A 23,092-nucleotide genomic window follows, 5' to 3' on the forward strand; every position below is an offset into this window, starting at 1 on the left:
ACCCTATTAAAGGTTACAATGCACACTATTAAATGTGACCTAGCTAAAGGATTTTAATCACCCTATTAGGAGTGAGCCTTGTTAGAGTACTTTAGATCATTCACTTGGAATGTCACCTAGTTAAAGGCTTTACAAATGACTATTAGGTCAACCTTAATCCAAAGAATTTTCCCTTGACTAATACAATGATTAGAAAGTAACAATAAGGCTTGATATGATAACAATTTACATCTCACTTTGTAGATTATAGATCTATGTTTTAGTCCTCCATTATGCTTGGCTTTCACACACTTTAGCTCCGATAGCTTGTCGACCCTTCAAGCATCTATAACCTTAAGTCTTCTTACTTTGCATGCTAATTACAGACTCTATAGTGTGACCACCATATGAAACAACACCCTAGAATCCTTGTCTTTCTTGGGTTTTTACACATACCAAGTATTGTTTCATGCATTGTATCCCCTTATAATAAAAAAATAGCTATTTTGTTGTTCATCCTCTATCGTCCATTTTCAGGTTAGGTACAATTAGATAGGATTCAATGTATCTACCCTTCCTTTGATTTTATGCCCTTCTAGAAACTTCTCCTTCAATCCTCTTTGAATTTTCTTAAAACATGGTTCATCTTGAATTTTGTGCCACTAGCTCATCAATCTTATTTTCCCATAGTTTACAAAATTCAAGAAATCAAACTTGTTAGTTCATATTCATCAAATTCATGATCTTTTTCATAATGTTGACACTCGACATTAACTTGCTTCTGATGCCTAGCACATACTACATTTCTCGACATCCACTATTAAATCACTTGGCATGAACTAAATTTTACTAGTGCTCAGAATCAACTAAACTTTACTTGGCTAACACTATATCACTCGACATATAGTAAAATTTGACTTTTCTTAACTACAACTAATTTTTTGCTCAGCTTGCACTATCTTTGCTTGGCACCTACTATCTCCTTGGTCAAGCTTGGCAGGCTCAATTCTTCTCTCTTGTTCTTCTAGACTTTGTCAATGTATCCAACCTTTGCAACCTTAAGTAGATACTCGATGCACTATAATATCACTCTCTTAACTAATCTTTGTACCTCTTTCCCATATCATAACTTAACCTTTCCTCTAGGTGATATTGTTACCTCATTTGATCAAATCCTCTTCATCAATCAAACAAATGATAGTACTAAAATCATCTAAGCAATTATCTTACCAGTAAGTAGCAGGATTGACATTAGTGAAAAACCAATGATTAAAACACATTCTCATCCTTGTATGAAGTTATTTTCAATAACAAATACATAAGAAAGTTGATTAGAGATGCACAAGTGTGTGAAAGTGAATGCAAAGCTAGAGGAAATTGCTTATGTAGATGCTTTTGATATTGATATGTGAAATCTAAGAAGATGGCTTAAGTATTTTTGAAAGGAGAAGATTGATTGCTTGAAGGGTTTCCAAGTGAATCAGGAATAGAGATGACAATGGAGAGCTCATCAGTTAATTGAAACATGAGCTAAACAGAGATCTAAACTTGCAAGGTGAATTGTAATTACACATATTAGAATCCTACCATTTTCTTTCTAATCATTGTAAACAATTTTTATTGAAATACTTTTAATAGAGGTTGACCTAACACTCATTTGAAGGACTCAACAATCTCTATAAATCCTTTAACAAGCTAACATTCTAAATAGAAATGATCAAAGTCCTCTGACAAGGTCAATCCTAATAGGGTGATTTAATCCTATAACTAGGTCACATTTAATAGGGTTGACTCCTAATAGAGCTCAATTAGAAAGAGTAAAAAAGTAGTGACATGTTGTTGGTGGTTTTTCCCAAATTGGGTTTCAACAAAGAATCCAACTATCAAAATTGTGTTGAATTATTTATATGTTTTATAGTTTATATTTGGTAAAGCATGTTATGTTTGGGACAATAATGTTGTTTATCAATATAGTAGACACCAAACAATAATAGGATAAGAAGAACAATTATGTCATGCCCAAAATTTAATAGAGCAAAACACAACCAATTTTTTTTTTTTCAAATTTATTTATTTAAATTCTTTTATTTACTAATAATGTATAATTATCAGGTGAAGCTATCCTAATTCTTTCACCGCATACCTGCATCATTATAGGACCACCGATGGGTTACTTTTCATTCATATTCAATTATATTAACTAACCTATAGGTTCATTTCAATTTGAACAACCTTATACTAATCTATTAATGGACTATAGCTTAAATTTAATCTTAGGACTATATCCATATATTTTCCATGTATTCAAGTATATAAAGATTTAATATGTTTATATATAGTAAGACATATGATAATATTATTACTAAACATATATAAGCATTAATTATCACTTAAAGACATAGTGAAGATCAAAGTATAACAATAATAATAATAATTATATATATATATATATATATATATATATATATATATATATATATATATATATATATATATATATATATATATATATATATATATATATATATATATCCTAATCACTAAATTACACATAAGTTCTAATTTTAGTAAAGTCACAATGTAACAACTATCCATATAATATTTAAAAAAAAACTAATTGTCTACCAATACATATATTACTAAAGAACCTACTTTCTACTAAACATAGGGACTAATTACTAACCCCAACACATTCAAAATAATAATCTACTAACTTAATTATTTTCCAATCCACTAACCTGCTAGCCCCTTAATATACTACCCTCTTCCCATGTCCTAACCACTAACACATGTTCCAAAACCAACCCAAAATATTATTAAATGAAAACTCATTAATTAAAACCCACATTCTCTTCAGCAAAGCAAATAACACAAACTCACTTTACTCATAATCTTAAGTAAGTTAAGTGCTTATATCTTTATCATAATGTGTTATTTTAAAATAATCTTAATTTTTTCCAATTTTTACTTATGTATGTTTTTATTTATCTAACTCTAAAATTGACTAGGGTGCATGCGTCTACTGACCCTTGTGTACTGACGGAAAATCTCCTCTAACTTTTTAAACATTATTCAACATGTAAAGTTTGAATTTATAACCACTTCCTTCTATGCAACTGATCATTTGAAGAGTATCTATAAACATTAAAGAGAGTTGCAATTATGTATCGACATAATTATTTATAATTTTAAATTACATATATAATGATTAATATCTTCATACCCAAATTAATTTGAAGTACATATATAACATGAAATATCCCAAAAAAAACAATTAAAAAAACAATTTACTACTATCTAATTATGACATGATCCTAATAGCTTATAACTTGTCTTGCCCACTTCCTTGTGCCACCTAAGACATCATAACTCATCTGATCCTAGCTTTAACATTAAAGTAAAATGATTTTCAAATACCTTAACTAGGCACCCAGACACCTTTATTCACTCTTGGTCCCTGACGCCTATTCCAAGAACACCGCCTACACATGCACTATGGCTAATGGTGTCACCTCTGACTTAATCCCAAGGTGAAATCGCCCAAGGACATTCCTGACTTATGTCAGACTATTAATCGTGGTCTCATGTAACGTTTTGTGTGTGTTCTTAGACTTGGATTACGTGCAGTCTCAACAAGTCATGGGTGGCAGCCGAGGCATAGGCCTTGGAATATGGGAAAGACATCATCCCTCAAAGGTATATGGCAGATTTGTTTTATGTGTGTAATGTATATCGTTTGTCTTTTTTTTTATGTGCGTATTGTTTATTGTTTGTTTTGTTTTATTTTTGAAAACAAGGCTTCCTTCCTCTCCCTAGATCGATATGTAGTTAGAAAATATAGATATATATTATTTTTTTGATGTGACTTGTCCTTGACTTTAGTCACGGGATCACTCTTTTCTTTTTTTTTCTATTGATAATGCTCAAGTATATTCTTATGACCTTATTGTTTTTTTCTATTTAAAAGATTATCTAGAATATTTTCTTGATTATTTTATTTGACTGTAATAGAAGAGGTTTTTTTTTCATTCGTCATACAAAATCCATAGAGCTAACAATGCATTTACAGACTTATTATCTTATGAGAGTTTTGAGCTATATGATCTATTGATCGTCTTTTCTATCCAACTATAATGTTGGGAGTCTTAGATAGGGTAGAATATGACATTACTTTAATATTCAAATGCAATTAGCTAGATTAAAGATTCTATTCAAAATTACTTTAACAATGAAATACATCGGAACAAGATCAAGCATAAAGCTATTAAGTTAACCTTTCTTACCATTAATAGAACTTAATTTCCATATCTTATTGAACAAATGCACAATGGGATTTCTTTTCATGAACATTTTTTTTCTTCTTTAATGAAATAAAAACAATGTACTACTCCATTATTTCATTAGTATGATTCTGCATATGCAGGCTCATTCCCTGAGTATCCAAAATACTACATTATCCTTGGAGATGAAGCCCCTTTTTAGTCAACTATGAATATCATGATGCAGCAATATTTCCATTTCAATGCATCCAAGTGAATGTTTTTATAACTACAGTGGAATCAACTATAATCATCTCCCAAGATTATAAACTCTTCTTTGACATTTCATTTCACAATGATGTACATAAAAATGAATATGTAAGAACATAAGTGAAGAGTTCAAATTTTACAATACAACACACAATAACATAGAGAGGAGTTCATCATCTTCAAAGACATCACGAAATCACACATCCTTTCCTTGCTTCTATGCGATCATCCCTTTCAAAAACTTAAATGAGATGGAGAGAGAGAGAGAGATTTTCCAATACATGTATAGTGTACACTGACAAATTTCTTCCTTCAGGTAACATCTATAATATGACCCTTCCAAGCTTTATCCATTGCTCCCTTGAGCACAAATTCTGCAAGCACATCACAACAAAATAACAAGGACCATGGGTGCACTCCACCCAACCATAGGCCTCCAAAGAGACCACCCCCACGCTTGGGGAACAAGGCTCAAACCGAGATTCACATACACACTTGCAAGAACATATACATTACATCTCAAACTTGAGCAATTCCCTCCCAAGGATACTTCACAATGGTTCACAAATGGAACCATAAACATAGGGTGAAGGTGGGCTTTAAAATGGAGACTTGCCATATCAAACTATATCTGCAATAAAAAAAATTCATGCCCTTTCAGGGCTATTATAAATCAACAAATTTCATGCCCTTTCGGGGCTATGATAAATCAAAAAATTTCATGCCCTTTCGGGGATTTCACAAATCATCCTCCAAACACACTACCATTAGCTCTAGCTTCCTTAGAACCCCATACTCCATAAAAATTCCTCTCCACAACATACTTCCCTTATCATGCCCAGCAAGATATGATTGATTATGGCATACAATGGAGCCCATACTCCAAGGTTCTTAATACATTTTCAAGCCCAACTAGGCCCTTCACCCTGGACTTCTCTTCCCTTCCCAAAGGGTGAGTGAAGCCCTCACACCCATAACAAAACTCATGCACAAATCATGAAAACTCAAAAAAAAAAAAAAAAACAATGAAAACCTAAACTCCATGCTCATCACAACAAGCTACAAGATGATATCACATATTTCTTCTTACAATGGCATTCTCCTTACCTACATACTCATGAATGCATTACCAAGATTTAATTTCAAAAGGAATCAACTAACTACATGGTAAGAACACCTTTCAAACACTTACATGAATTCTACATCACAATACAATGGCATGAAATCTACTCACAACATGAATTCACACCCCTACATGCTCATGAATGCAACACTTATTATGCAAGTTTTGAAGGAACATAATACATGGGCAAAAAGAAACCAACCTTGAATCCTTTTTGCAAAATGGTAATGAATGGTTGTAGAAGAGCTCCCTCCCAAGCTTACAAACCCTAAGAGTCTCTAAAGTTAGAGAGTGGGTAGACAACCCACTAATCTCCTCCCAAGCCCTCTAAAAGACCTCCAAATTCTCACTTAGCTAAAAATGGCCCAAACAAGAGGCCTCACTTTTCTTACACCCTTGCCCCTTTCTAAAATTGTACATTGACCAAGTTGAAGGAAACATGTGAACTCTTCAATTTCGAAATTCTAAGAAAGTGACATGCTTGGAGGGTCCCCAAGGTCACCCAGGCCTACTAAAGGTTAGATTTAGACCCCCAATCCCTACTACTATCATGTGGGCACTTATTTTTCACCATGGCAAACCCCTAGGACCACGTTTTGGTCGCTAAAAGTTAATGGAAAGTTGGAATTCGAACTCTAATGGATAGGGACTTATCCTAACACTTTTTAATTTGGGGTTAACTTGGATACTATGCTGGGGTTATGTTTAGGTTAGGTTACTTTTGCCCAAAAACCTAAATGACAAGTCATCAACACATGGACAACACAAGTCTCAAGTGACACATAAAAATATCACATTACATTTATAGTGACATGTTTCTAATTATATATGAACTAAACCAATACACACCCATATAATTCACGATTATGAAACAAAACACATTACAATGAGGTTTGAATCTTTTCCACTGATTCAACCTTGGTTATGTCATGTTCACATGGGCTTGAGCCTTGGTTCCCCGTTAAATCCCATGGTCAAATTCCTGCACACTAAACTCAAGCATTAGTAGTCCAAGAAATTGTATAAGCAACATATAAATAAGTACAATAAATCACTTTCACATTCAACATTAGGCTTGCATATTTCATCATTTCCAATTAACTTTCCATTTTCTAATCATTTTCATGTAAACTATTAAACTATGGATCACTATATATCAATATTGATCTTTACTTATCATGACCCAAATAACATTCTAAACAACGTTATAGTTTATTTTATATCATAGTGATGAAATACTAAATCTATGACTATTAAGTCACTAGGCATGTGAATTAGATCCTATTGCATATCACAATCTATCCTTTAATACTAATTTCTATTTAAACATTACAATTTCACATTTCAAGCATTTCTATAAATTTAGTTTCTTTTAAAGAAATTGAAATAATTTAGAACATGAAATGAGGTCACCAGATATATCAATTAGGTCCTAGTATGCATACATATGTGTGGGTCATCAAAATGCAGATATTAAAATGACATAACACTATAGTCTCAAAAGTGTATCAAAACATAAAATTAGAAGTATCATAATGCAAATATGTCATCTATACTATAACGATTTGGGTGAGGCCTCACATCCTCCCCCCAGGCATGAACCTCCGCCTAGAGTTCATCAACAAGGTGCAAGTACTATGATCTTATTTATGCGCATTTACCAAATTCATCCCAACTTAAGTCTTCTATTTATTGGTGCTAATAGACCAATCTTTTCCTTACAAAGGGCTAACCGATAAATTATTTATGCCCTTACTTAAGGTTCTTAAAATAACATTTTCCTATAATCTTAACTAGTATAGATACAATTTATATCTGTGCTAATAGAGTTTTAAGGAGTTTGACCATTGCATATTTACAACATAGAAAATGGTGATTTCTAAGGATCTTGTCTAGTAGTTCTACAACACATAACAAGAAGGTTTAATAGTGCACAAATTTCTAGATGGTTGTTAGGGATCCTCCTTGGTATGACTGTTTAAATACAATATTCTTGCCAACCTAACTCACAAGAAAATGCCTCATAAGAAATTTGAATTAAAAGGATCAGTTTTATAAGTAAACATAGATGTGACCACATTGGTAAATCCCAATTAAAACAAGACATGTCCTTGAGGCACAATGGGACCAAAAATCATGAAGTCTAGCTAAACTAAATAAATAAATAGATGTCATGTTGTTGGCAAACATATAAATGCAAAATTTTGCAACAAAGAACCAACAAGGATTCACAACTTCATGGGAATAATATGGTTGTACCAGGGTTCTTAGATGGAGAAGAGGAGAAAATGTCATATTATAGAACTAATGACTTAGAAAGAAGTCTCATATGCCCTATGTCTCTGAGTTCTTCATCCTTAGATTCTGGTTTAATTGGGTGCACTAATACATCTTACACAAAGTTCCAATATATTGCTTATGTTGAAATGTAATAGGTTAGACTCCTAGTGTTAAAACTAGGCTCTGCTGATAGTGGATCTCAGAAGGGAACGTATGCTTATGCAACTTTGTCATAGAAACATTATTTATCATTTATTCAATTTAGCATCCTATCCTTGTGGTTAAACATTGTATCTATAAGGTATCATGTAAGTTCTTTCTGAAACCTAGGTTCATAATATGAATTGTATCCAAAAGGATGTACATGATTAAGTAATTACCCATATTTACCATATATTGAGTTCATAATTCCTTGATGAATAATGTCTACTTAGATTTAAGAGCTTTATGTGATGGTGTGCTAAGTAACAATCATGCTAAGGAATCCTTTTACAAAATGATTAGAATTAATAACACCAACTATCGATTTCATCCTACATCTAATATAGGAATGTCCCACCTATACACTTACAATTTGACTGTAATGGTGTCTCGAATGGATTATTGTTCAATACCGTAGCCCATTATAAGAAGATGATAATTCCTCTACTATATATATTAGCTAGTTCATGACCACCTTAGTATCAACTTTTTGTGGTCAATTTTCACTTTTATTTACAATGTAACAGATCTTGATATTATACTTGTGTTCACATCCAGGATATTATCCTATATAGTTCATGTCATCATGTTTGATGTTTATTATATACCCATTTACTATCATCATTTTCCACACTAACTAGATACTATACTTTTGCGACACCTTGACCCTCTAACATTATTATGAATAATAGTTAATCACTGCTTCACTAGAATTACATAGTGGGGTAGCCATTCATACCCTTATGATTCTCTTTTGTTTGTTACTCTTATTAATTAGTTAAAAGCTTTGTGTCAATCTAAAGAGCAACTAGGCTTTCGAGGGAAATTCATGGATCATACTCAAGCATACTCGGTAGACACTAACTCAGAAATGATTATCCTATGTTAACCAAGTGAACTCGGTTAACACTACATATCCATAGGGTTCCTTTGGTAACCAAGTGAGCTCGGTTAACACTAGTTCCATCCAACATTCCTTCATTAACTTAGTGAGCTCTGTTAACACTCAACCTCTGTGAACTTCCCTTTGATGCCCGAGGGAACTTGGTAGACATTGTCTTCTAAACTTGGCAAACTCTGGAATGCTCGGTAGACATAGGAAACTATCTTCATCACCCAAGTGAGCTCGACATACACTGATTGGAAATGATATGACATTTTGTGTAACATCAAAGACAATACACAATTAACCAATTTTTTAAAACAATCTCCCTCTTTGGCATTGATGGTTACACAACATGTTATAATATAATAAATTTTTAGAGCAATAACAAGGTAAAGAACATATTCTTAGTTTGATTCTTATTCTCATCCATGAGAATTTCATTTATCAGTGTGAACTGCCTTTGCCTTCAGTTTCTCCCTCTATCATCAAAAGTCTATCTTCAACATCATTTTCTAATAGAAAACTTTCCTACTTTGATATCAGACCAAGTTCTCCCTCTTTGACATCTCTACAAGTAATAAATTTTTTATGAAATATATACTCTCCCTCTTTAGAAAATTTCTGTGAGATATGACAGAAAAATCTCCCTCTTTGACATCTCATACCGAAGACAATATTCAGTGAATATCAATGTACCCCATGTCGTGACTCATTTCCAATGTGCCCTTGTCACTACTTCATTAACTGACTGATCTTCAACATGCTCTAGTTGATGCATCACTAAAATTCATTCAATGAACTTTAGATAGGGGAATGACCCCTAACCTATGTCTTGGATACAAAAATGCATCCTTAGGTAATGACTTAGTGAATATTTTTACAATTTTTTCTTTAGTATTCACATATTCCAATCTTACCTCTTTATCTTGTACCAATTCTCTCAAAAAAAGATATTTTATAGAAATTTACTTGGTTTTGGTATGCATCACATGATTCTTTGATATATTAATTGCACTGGTGTTATCATAGAGGCTAACCATTGGATCCTTAATCTCTACCTTCATACTTGCCAATAGTTGCTTAAACCAAACAATATTGGAACAATTAACTATTGCTGCCACATTCTCTGCCTCTACTATGTACTAAGAAATACAATTCTTCTTCTTGCTTGTCCAAGACATTAATCTTTTACCAAGAAATAATTCTCCACCACTGGTTCTCTTTCTTTCATCAACACTTCCTATCCAATCAATATCTATGAATTTTGTTGAATCCAAATTTCCTCCTTTCTTGTACCATAATCCATAGTCTTCAGTACCCTTCAGATACCTCATGATTCTCTTGATTTCCATCACGTGATTTTCTTTGGGATTTGCTAAGAATCTTACCACTATACCAACTACTAATGCAATATTACGCCTTATGTGCACTTCATATTGTAATTTTCCAATCATTGATTTGTATGTGGTTTGATCTACCTCTTTGATATCATCATTTTTGAAAATCTTATGTCTAGTAGAAATAGGTGTTCCAACTGGTCTTGAATCTTCCATTCCAAACTTCTTTAGTATCTCCTTAATATATTTTGATTGAGTAATAGATACCATATTTCTTCTATTGGATCTACAATTCTATAAATAATTTTAATCTCTCCAAACATGGACATCTCAAATTTTTTACTCATCTCTTTTGCAAACACCTTGCATTAGTCATCATTTCCTATAGATAAAGTGTCATCTACAAAGATTTTTGCCAACACAATCTTCTTGTTTGGTCCTTCTTTGATAAATAGGTTGTTGTTATCATTTGTTCTTTGAAAACCAATCTTTATCAAGTAGTTATGAAGTCTTTCATATCAAGCTCTGGGAGCTTGCCTGAGATGATACAATGCTTTGTGTAATTTCTAGACCATATATTTTTGCTAGGATCCGCAAAACCTTTAGGTTGTTCTATGTATAATTCCTCTTTGATAAATCCATTCAAAAATGTAGACTTTACATCTATTTGATAAACTTTAAATCCTTTATGTGTGGCATAAGAAAGTAGAGTTCTAACACCTTCTAATCTAGAAATAGGAGAAAAAGTTTCACTGTAATCAATACCTTCTTATTAAGAATAACTTTTAAAAACTAACCTTTTTTTGTTTCTTGAAACATTTCTATCTTCATTCAGCTTATTTTTGAAAACCCACTTTGTGCCAATTACATTTTTATCTTTGGGTCTAGGAAAAAGGGTCCAAGTCTTATTCCTCTTTATCTATTCTATTTCTTCATTCATAGCCTCAATCCAACATTCATTACCCAAAGCATCTTTAATATTTCTAGGTTCAAATTTAGCAAGCAAACATCTACCTTTTACTTTTTTTCTTGTCTTTGTTCCATCTGACTTGTCTCTAATGATCTGATTAAGTGCATGGTGGCTTCTAACATATCTTGCTAACACAAGTACTTTGGATTTAGAACATGTTCCACTAACCTCTTATGTATCTTCTATATCAAGCTTGAGTCCCAGTATTTATGACTCAGGTCCATCAGACTTGGTTTTGTCTAGGAATAGCTCAATAGACTTTGACTATGACTTAGGTCCTTTAGACTATGACTCAGGTTGCACTAGTGCCAACTTGGTAGGTTTTACAAAATTTAGGGACTCAAGAGACGAAGCCTCCCAACTTCCAAAGAGATTTGGCAATGTATCAAGTTCATCATAAACAAAGCTTATGTCATCCTCAGGTTTTTTGTTGGTTTACTCTTCACTCTTTTCTACAAACTCATCAATTCTTACATGTGCACTTTGTTGGCATTAAGTTATTATTGCCATTAGTGACAACACTTATCTGTATCAGTATAGCTACCAAGCTCATCACTCAGTCTATAATGTATACTGAGCATTCAATGGTTACCTTGTACATTCATCACTTAAGCAGCTTACATCAAGCTTCGCAGTTCACACCGAGCATTCTAGTGTTAACTGAGCTAAGTATAGCTACTAAGTGAATGTGGAATCCAGCAGTGTCTACTGAGTTTACAATGTTCACTAAGCTTCACAGTGTTTATCGAGTGATGGAAGCACATTGTTTACCAAGTGATGGAAGCGCAGTGTTTATCGAGAGATGGAAGCGCAGTATTTACCAAGTGATGGAAGCACAGTGTTTACCGAGTAATGAAAGTGCAATGTTTACTGAGTGAAATCAAGGTAAAAAAAGGATTCAATTTCTACTGAGTGACACTACATCTACTGAGTCACCTGTGGTTATCGAGTTTAGAGCTACGTCAAGTGATTAGTATGGACCGAGCCTTCACTTCTACCAAGTGCATGATGATGCTGAGTAATGCAATGGATGTCGAGTATCAGAAGGTCACCGAGTTAGTTCAGTGAACCCGAGTTATTTACTATTGGGCCGACTCAATAATGTTTTGTTCACTTGTGTTTTGGCTAACCTTGCAATTGTAATTATTGGAATGGTATATATGTAATGTATTATATCATTTGCAAGATGTATAAAAATATGGATGAGAGTATCAAGAGAGACATGTAATGTTTTGAGAAGTGTAAATGTGAATCAGCAATAGAGCAAATTATTCAGCAAGGTCTACAAGGAGTAGTAATGATTCATCAGTCATAAGAGGTGATCTATACTTCAAAGATCTAATCAACAAATAAAGTTTTTAAGTAGATCCATTGTTTCATCCTAACAGGTGAATTAGTTTTGTAAATCCTTTAACAAGGTAGACTTAACATTCTTTGTACAAATCTCCTAACAGAGTGCATACTTCAGTGTATGTTTGTAAATCCTCTAACAAGGTGAACCTAGTAGTCCTTTATGCTCCTAATAGGGCAGATCACCAGAAGTGGTCAATGTAAGCCTTAATAGGCCAACTTCATACTGCAGTAACAAAGTTTTGTGGGTATCATCCCCACCCTAGTTTTACTTTCTATTTGGAAGGTTTCTGGGTCACCAAATCACTGTGTACATGTGTTATGAATGTTTGTTCTCTCATTTATGCACTAGATTAGATGAGTGAATGGTGAATAGTATATATGGTTAAAGTGCTAAATTGTTTCAAAGTTTTTGAAGTTACTGATTCACCCCTCCCCTCTCAGTAACCTATCATATCTTGAATATTTCGAACAATTGGTATAAGAGCTTTTGTGGTTCTTAGGACAAAGCTTGATAGCTTGAGCAAAGATCAAGGACAATGGAGATATTCAGACTTGACAAAGCTATTGAAAATGAAAAGCTAGATCTAGAAATGGCCATGGCTCCACTCAAAGAAGCTAAGGAGCATCTTTCTCAATCCCTAAAGAGAAGGAAGAAACTTGCAAGACAAATGAATGATCATCAGTATGTTGAAGAAAAGATTGAAAACCTTTTACCATCAAGCAGTTCAGATGAAGCTAATGAGGCAATCAAGGAACTCCTAGCAAAGAATGGTTCCCTGCAGGAAGAAGTAAGAAAGCTTAAAAGATAACAAGAAATCCAATCAATCAGGCTGTGTGAAGTATTGGAACAGAGAAACAAGGCAAATGAAGACTTAGAGATAAGAAATAATCAATTCCTTTAGCATGAAGATCTTGTAGGTCAACTATCTAATACAAATGAAGAAATCATGAACCTGAGATTTGAAAATGAAAGCCTGAGGAATGACTTAATCACTGAAAGACAAATCAATGAAAGCTTAAAAAGTGACTTGAGATTTGAAAGACAAATCAATGAAAGTTTGGAAAATGACTTGATCATTGAAAGGAAAATCAATGAAAGAATGATGAAATCTTAAGCAAACATGACTCGATTAAATCAACAAAGTGAGAAAAATCTTCATAGAAAAAAAGGTAAAGCATGACTTGGTTACAAGGAAGAAGGTGAAACCTCCAAACAAGGTGCCCGAAGGAATCAAAGACCTACTTGCAATCACTATGTTAAGTTAGGTCATACATCAAACAAATATTGGAGTAATGGAAAAGCTAAATTCAATGGTAAATGCTACAATTGCAGTCAGCATGGTCATAAAGCTAATGAATGCAAGGAGAAACCAAAATTTGAAGGAAATTGTCACAAATGCAAGAAGCATGATCACAAGGCATTCCAATGCAGATCCAAATCATTCAATCTAGCTGAACAACTTGTTTAAGGAATCTTTGGATGAGATTATAATACCTAGTGCAGATGTCATTATTGTGGAGAATATGGACACATTGGCAAAGACTGCTCAAGGCATCACTTGAGAAAAAGAGATACAACAGTAAGATGTTATACATGCACTGAACTTGGTCGTATAGCTAAAAATTGCATGAATACAGGAAGAGTTGAAGATGAAAAGAAAGCTAAAGCTAAAAACATTTGGAAGCAAATGAGGCAACAATGGATTCCTAAATCTACCGAGCAAGATAGTTCAAGTGATGGCAATGTATATGCTATATTAGTATGTTAGAAACACTAAATTAAGAAATCAAAAGCATTTACAAACTAAAATACCATAACATAAATGAGAGACTAAAGAGGAAACTCCAATTGGAAATGTGAGCCAAATGAATGGACTCTCCCAATAGGATTTAGCTCTTTGCTTGGTAGATGAGTCTAAGGATTGGGATGTATGCTCAAGTGCTCAAAAGTTGCTTCAATGGATGTTGGGTAATGGAAAATTGGTAGCTTTGTGAGCTCTCAATTTGGCATTATAAGGGTATGGTTGATGACTTTTGGTTCTCAAACTAGCATTATAACTTTGGATTAAAGGTTGTGATGAAATGGCTTGGGAGGGGATTCAATTTATAGGATAAGGGCTGGAGCGATGGAGGGCTAAGATGCAAGGAGAGAAAAAAGCTTATGGAGGGCTAGGATGCACTCAAAGGAGAGCACATGGATTGTGCTTGTTTAGCACCAACCAGGGAGTGACACATGTCACAGGGTGAGTGGATGGATGAGTCAACAAAGGAGGCTCAAGGGATAATATCTTCATAAAGATCCTTCATTATGGCTTGTAAGAGCTTGTAAGAGTCTTTATTGTCTTTGTAAGAGCATTCATTGTTGGATGGTTGGGATATTTTGGAGGGAGTTGAGATGGTTGACTTTGATTGGCTTAGGAAAGTCTTAAGCTTACCTAGGGAATGTGACAACATTAGGGGGTGGATTAGAGATGGTTTAGGATTAGACTAAGCTTGTTAGAGATATGCAAGTGAATGGCATTAATGAGGTTGGGTGAGTTAGTGGCTCAGCTAGGTTAGTATGGGTGGATGGGGTGGATTAGGCTAAAAAGGGGGGTTAGGGATAGGTTAGGGGTTATTAGATTTGAGGGTTTTATTTATCAAATAGATTTATTTGATAAATGGGGATTTTGGAATTAGATAGAAGAATAGGATTAATTGATAAATAATAGGTTATTTGATTTATCAATTAGGACTATAGATAATTAATTAAATTAATAAGGCAGGGGATGGCAAAGGATTTAATTAAATAGAAATTTAATTAATGATGCCTTTAGAGATAACTAAATAGGATTACCAAAGCGGTGTAATCAAATTTAGGTGTCTATAGGCAATGTCACTCAAGAAGTGGGCGACTCCATTATTTCTAATTAGATTCATAAAGAATCTAGAATTGTATCATAAGCTATATCCAGAGCAGTTCCAAATGCAAGAAAGAAAAGTGATCAAATCAGTATTCCAGATACACAAAGATTAAAGAAAGCATATCTTTCGCCAATTTGCATCTACTGAGGAAAGTCGGTTGAAGACCTTACCAAGCTAGGTTGGGAGTAACTAAAAGTTTTGTTCGATCACCAAGTTACAAGCTTCTACAGAGCAAGTGAATGATAGCCTGTCAAACACTCTGTCATCTCATCTACCTTCGTACCAAGCATTAATGACAAAATTTTCATCAAAAGGGCAGAATTCAATTTCATTCTTCATCGTGATTTTAGAGCTAAGGGTAAAAGCACAGATCTGTGTCACCGTTTGTGATACAAAAATCTGTTTTGGTCAAATCTCATTTCTCTATCAAAACTCAATTTAAAAAAAAAAACTAAAAATACCCTCTTATAGATCTTAGATTCAATATCATCATTATATAAATTTTTGAGTGTTTTGATTAGTTATAATATGTTATAATCTCAAAATATTATAAGTTGATATTTCAACATTTTAGAAGATGCTCCCTCAAAAAAGGAAAAAAAATAGTAAATCATATCAAAAAAATAAAAAAATAATATTTATCACTAGAGGAGAGAATCCTCTTCACGAATATGTAATTTTTTTTCAAGAAGGTATAGATTTGATAGGGAAGTTTTGACGGGAGGAAAAAACTGTTAGATTCTATCAAGGTCAAACTTGAGTACTTATAACAAATAAAATATAGATAAAAAATAATTATTTCTTTTTTTGTTCACTAGCTATACATGTCATCTATAAAATATTTTCAAATCAGAACAAAAAAAGATGATTTGCACATACTTGTTTGATGAGAACTACATCCTATATTTTTTACAGTTAAAAAAGGGACTTCAAAATAAAATAAAATGAATAAATTCTTAGTCAAAAAAATTATAAAAATTATAGGCATAAAATTCATACAATTCTAGACATTTCATCAGTTTACATCATCTTCATATTTTAAACAAAAATACTATTTTTTTTGTCATTAATGTTGAACTGTCACATTCTGATATCACATTTCTTTATAAAAGGTGACACGGGTTTGTGCTTTTACCCCTAAGAAATTTCAAGAAAATTCCAAGCGACTCCAAGTGATTTCAAGTGATTTAAAAAAAAAAAAATCTATTTAGAATTTTCTTACACTTACCGAGTAGCAATGGCATCTGGGAGTAGCAGAGGCACCAAGGTAAAAAGAGGTTCAGAAATGCTAGTCAAAGGTGTGGAGTGGAAGGCACCAAATTTCAAGCTAGCTTCAATAATCGCAGAATCACTTGACTTGAATGGAACTCAATCGCAAATTCCACCTAAGGTACTTCTTATCAATGATATTCATACTCATTTCAAATGTTCTATTCAAGAAATTGGAAACCTAGAGATGGATAATGCCCTAGAAGAAATGAGTCTAGATGGTTCTCTAAAACCCGAGTACAAGCATCTAGAGACAAAAGGGTTAACCCATATCTCGCACATGCCAAGAAACTTCCAAACCAAGTGGATTAGGTATATTTTGAGTCGGGTGCATAATGGGCAACTATGGCTAGAGTAGCTAGTGTTAATTACAAAGAGGATGATTTACAAAATCACAGGTCTCCCTATCCTCAACAAAGAAAAAACCACCAAAACCTTAGGTCAGGAGGAGTTACAGAAGCAAACCCTAGCCGAGTGGGATGGTAGAGGTTTAAAGGTTACCAGTGTATCTGATGTTGAACTAAGATTTGGCATTCATGTCATTGCCCACAAAATCTATAGCTCTAGTCGACTAAACAATGTACCTTGTGAGGCTGTGGATTTGGCTTTCAAAATTGTAAAGAAGAACCTTGAATTTGACCTGTTGAAATTATTGTTGAAGCAATTAGACAAGAACATGGATAGTATAAGGACTTCAAAGAACAATCCCTGTAAATTTGGTTCTCTATTGACTTCTTTATTTTTCTACATTCAAAAATTCTTTCCATCAAAAGGAACTATGGTATGGAGAAAAGATATTCCAATTTTGTATCAAATAAATGAGTTTGTAGCAGAAATGGGTGAAAACTTTGATAGCATCATGGATAATTATTTTGAAGAGTTCAAGGAAAGAATTAATAATAGGTTTTGAATTCCACCAAAATTGGTTGAAAATTATAGAGATGATGTATGCTTCATGGTTGACTATGATAATGTATACATTTAGGCAGTCAGATCCCGAGTTGCATTGGTAAAACCTCTTCCCTATGAGGTAAATATTGATGAGGCCAAGGACATTATTGAAGCACTGGTGAATGAGCCAGTAGACCCAAGGCAACCAATTTTTGGAACATATGATGAGGCAAGGGCTAGAATTGAGCTTGAAATCAAGCTACCCCAGGCCATAAGCAAAGGCAAGAGGAAGATAGACAAATTGAAAACTGCAATCGGTCCTCTTATGCTTACTGAAGGAAAAGGTGAGGATGAAGAAGATGATGAAGGAGAAGAAGGAGAAGAAGAAAAAGAAGAACATGAATCTGAAGAGAAACTGCCAAAGAAGAAAGGTAAGACAATTATTACCAAACCTAAGAAGAAGCCTACTGCAGTATTCTCTAGAAGAACTAGAAAAGGCAAGCAGGAGCCTATACTTGTCAGGCCTCCTCTCACATTTGAGGAAAGGCTTAAAAAATTGGAAGAGGGAGCTGGCATCACAAATTTCAAGGCATTGAAATTTGAAACAAGAACTAATGCTGCAAAAATGTAGGTTGAGGAACTAGTACTCAATAAGATGGGTAAATGGAAATACTCCCCAGACCAACTTGCCTCTTAAATCTCAAAATAACTGTTGGAGAGATTGTAACTAAGATGGGAGTCAGCCACGCAAATGGTCAAAGACATATATGTGTAATCTCTGAAGAATCTTCTACCGAGTCTCACTGGAGCAGAAATAAAGGCAGCAATGAAGAGCCATGAGGGTAAAATGATGATTAGATTTTGCACATGTTTGATTTTAATTAAAGACATTGAGCATGTTGTAAATGATGCAACAAAAATGTGGAAGAACATCTATCATCTGCAAAAGCCTAGTGAAGATCTAGTTGAGATCAAGGATGATGATAACAGTGACAGTGATGATTTTGATAGCACTCCATCCATCACAGTTACTCCAGGAGAGCTACATGCATTTATGGAAGAAAAAGAGGAAGAAGACAAGGAGGAAGAAGCACATGAGGAAGAAGAAGATCTAGTTAAAATTGTAGCAGAAGTGATTGCATCCCTTCCTCAGTTTCCACCAAAGATTGCAACATCCACTATGGAGACAACTTTTGCAAGTGAGATTGTGAGCACAACAATCACATCAATTTCTCAATCTTCACCAATCTCCTCCCAGCTCAAGGTATCTAAAATAGAGGTGCCAAGAACTTCATCTACTGAGCTATCTATCACTTCTTCGGCTATTGAGCCAACCTCCTTAGCTCCATCATCATCAATGAGTGTAACAGTAAGTTCTACAATTTTGTTTTCATCAGTTCCAATAAGTTCTATAGTTTTGTTTCCATTAGCATCTTCTGCATCCACCTCGATTCCAATTAGTTTGGATACTACTATGGGTACTCTACTGAGCATGACACCAATTTTGGGAAATATTTTTGATCTGATTAGTACTCCTATTGGTATTCAATCCTCAAGTCCTATCCTAGTTTTAATAGCTAGCCCCTCTATCTCCACTGTTGTGTCTATTCCTAAGGTCAAACCAGTCATCACAAAAGTCAAACAAAAGAATCCATTAAAACTTCTGATCACTGGAAAAGAAATTGCAGAAGACATTGACTTGGACACAGAAATAGTGATTCCTAAGATTGACTATGACAATGCTACCATTGAAGAGATGAGGTTAGCCAATCAACTAATAGAGATGAAAGCTATGCAGAAGCAATTAAGGTCTAAAAGGAATAAGGAATACATAATAATTGAGGATGCCAAGAATATCACTATATATGCTATAGGTGTTGAAGTAGATTCTACTCAACACATTTTGATTCAGTTAGAAGAGGCTATACAAAAATTTAATGAAGATTCTTTTGGACAAGAAAAACTTATTGAGAAAGCTAAAAAGAAATTCGATAATAAGGTGCTAGAGCACATTGCTCAAAAGATAGCAATAAAGAAAGTTGAATTGTCAACATTTTTGGAAAATTTTGAAAATTCTTTTAATAATGCAGCATCACTTTTTGCTAAACTTTATGATGTTTCTGGATTTACCAAAGAAATAAAAGATAAGTTAAATAAGATTGACATTGATATGCAATCAAGTGCCTCCAAGATAAAGGTGGACTCCTCCTCCATAACCTCCCATCACACCAAGATCAGATATTTGGCAGATGTACAGGCATAACTATTGAGAGAAGAAACAAATATTTGGTCTACACTCATAGACATCCAACACATGATCCTTCCTATCATGGACACAATGCAGAAACATCTTGCTCATTGCAAAAAATTGGTCCAAGATCAAAACTTTTCAGTAGCTGATCACTTGATACAATTATTAGTAGAAGTTCAAATTGCCCTCTCCACCTGTCAAATTTTGTAGCAGACTTGGGATAGTACTTTTGCAACCATCCTTAAGGTACATCAAGAATTTCTATCTCACTTTGGTGTAGACATATAAATTTTATATATGCAATCCTTTGGCATTATTGTCAAAAAGAGGGAGAGATTCAGAGATTTAGCATAATAAATGAGGAGAGTTATCACTATAAGTGATAGGGGGAGTTAGCACTCATTAGAGTTAGCATATGTACATAAGTATCTTTGTATATACATTATAAGTCATCAAGAAAGTATATAGAAATGTAGATGCAACAGTTCTAAAAAGATCAATTTTGAAAAACCAAAAATTAGTGAGTCAGGTTATGTACATATATTTTGACATAAGTGTTTTGTCACTAATGCCAAAGGGGGAGATTGTTGGCATTAAGTTATTATTGCCATTAGTGACAATAGTTATCTGTATCAGTATAGCTATCGAGCTCATCACTCTGTCTACAATGTATATTGAGCATTCAATGGTTACCTTGTACATTCATCACTTAAGCAATTTACACCAAGCTTCGTAGTTCACACCGAGCATTCTAGTGTTAACCGAGCTGAGTATAGCTACTGAGTGAATTTGGAATCCAGCAGTGTCTACTGAGTTTACAATGTTCACTGAGCTTCACAGTGTTTCCCGAGTGATGGAAGCACAATGTTTATCGAGTGATGGAAGCACAGTGTTTTCTGAGTGATGGAAGTGCAGTGTTTACCAAGTGATGGAAGCACAGTGTTTATCGAGTAATGAAAGTGTAGTGTTTACCGAGTGAAATCAAGGTAAATGAAGGATTCAATTTTTACCGAGTGACACTACATCTACCGAGTCACTTGTGGTTACTGAGTTCAGAGCTACATCGAGTGATTAGTATGGACCAAGCATTAACTTCTACCGAGTGCATGATGATGCCGAGTAATGCAGCGGACACCGAGTATTAGAAGGTCACCAAGTCAGTTCAGTGAACCCGAGTTATTTACTATTGGGCTGACTCAGTAATGTTTTGTTCACTTGTGTTTTGGCTGACCTTGCAATTGTAATTATTGGAATGGTATATATGTAATGTATTATATCATTTGCAAGAGGTATAGAAATATGGATGAAAGTATCAAGAGAGACATGTAATGTTTTAAGAAGTGTAAATGCGAATCAACAACAAAGCAGATTATTCAGCAAGGTCTACAAGGAGCAGTAATGATTCATCAGTCACAAGAGGTGATCTATACTTCAAGGATCTAATCAAAAAATAAATTTTGTAAGTAGATCCCCTATTTCATCTTAACAGGTGAATTAGTTTTGTAAATCCTTTAACATGGTAGACTTAACAGTCTTTGTACAAATCTCCTAATAGATTGCATACTTCAGTGTATGTTTTTAAGTCCTTTAATAAGGTGGACCTAGCAGTCCTTTATGCTCCTAACAGGGCAGATCACTAGAAGTGGTCAATGTAAGCCTTAACAGGCCAACTTCATACTACAGTAATGAAGTTTTGTGGGTATCATCCCCACCCCAGTTTTACTTTCTAGTTGGAAGGTTTTTGAGTCACCAAATCATTGTGTACACGTGTTATGAATGTTTGTTCTCTCATTTATATGGTAGATTAGATGAATGAATGGTGAATAGTATATATGGTTAAAGTGTTGAATTGTTTCAAAGTTTTTGAAGTTACTGATTCACCCCTCCCCTCTTAGTAACCTAACATATCTTGAATATTTCCAACACACTTTTTATGATCTTATGAGTGGAAAAATTTAGACATTTATATGCTTTACTTCTATAGGAGTATCCTAGGAATATGTCTTCATCACCTTTGGCATCAAATTTACCTTTCCTAGATTCCTTCAAGATATAACATTTTCTACCAAATACTTTCAAGTAACTTACATTAGGTTTGTAGCCATACCATAGTTCATAAGGAGTTTGATTTGAGTCTTTCTTCAACTGTACTCTGTTCAAGGTATGCACTGTAGTACCAATTGCTTCCTTCCAATATTTGATTGCAACATTCTTTTCTATCATCAAGGTTCTTGTACAATCCATGGTGGATATGTTCCTTCTTTCAACTATTCCATTCTACTATGGTGTACCAACGGCTGATACTTGTCTCTTAATTCATGTTTCAACATAAAATTTGTTGAACTCATTGGAAATGAATTTACCACCTCTGTTTGATCTCAAAAACTTCAACTTCTTTCTAGTTTCTTTCTCTACTCTTGCTAGATAGCACTTAAATTTTTGAAAAGCTTCAGTTTTTTCTTTCAGATACATTATAGTCATCATTCTAGAATAATCTTCAAAAAATAAAATAAAAAACTTGTCTCCATTGTATCTCTCTATTCCAATAGGTCCACAAAGGTCTATATGAACCAACTCCAAGACTTCTTCTGAATGATAGTTCTTGCTTTTGAAACTAGTCTTTTTGATCTTTGCAATTTGACAATTTTTGCATAGACCCACATCAAGTTTCCTCAAACTAGGAATACCTCTTACTCTTTTCTTCTTTCTTATCTTGATTACATTATCAAAGTTCACATGACATAACCTTTTATGCCATAACAAACTTTCTTCTACTTGAGAAATAAAACATGAACTTTCACTAAGATCTAGATAGAATAGATTACGTTTTGTTTGTTTTATTAGACCCAACTAGATTTATTTTTCCATCTAGCGATTTGGCCTTCCCATTCATGAATTCTACCTTGAATCCAATGTTATTCAATTGTGTCACACTAAGTAGATTATACTTTATTCCTTCAGCCCAATAAGCATTATCACATCTTAGTTTATTGGTTAGTGAGATACAACCTTTTCCTTTTATGCAACAAGGTTCATTGTTTCTAAATCTCACACTTCCACCATCATGATGTTGCATGTTTCAAACTTTATTTTTTCATTAGTCATATGATTGAGAAACC

Source organism: Cupressus sempervirens, chromosome 4 (assembly GCF_028749045.1).
Source record: "Cupressus sempervirens isolate cs-2001-9-10 chromosome 4, ASM2874904v1, whole genome shotgun sequence".
Taxonomy (NCBI): Eukaryota; Viridiplantae; Streptophyta; class Pinopsida; order Cupressales; family Cupressaceae; genus Cupressus; species Cupressus sempervirens.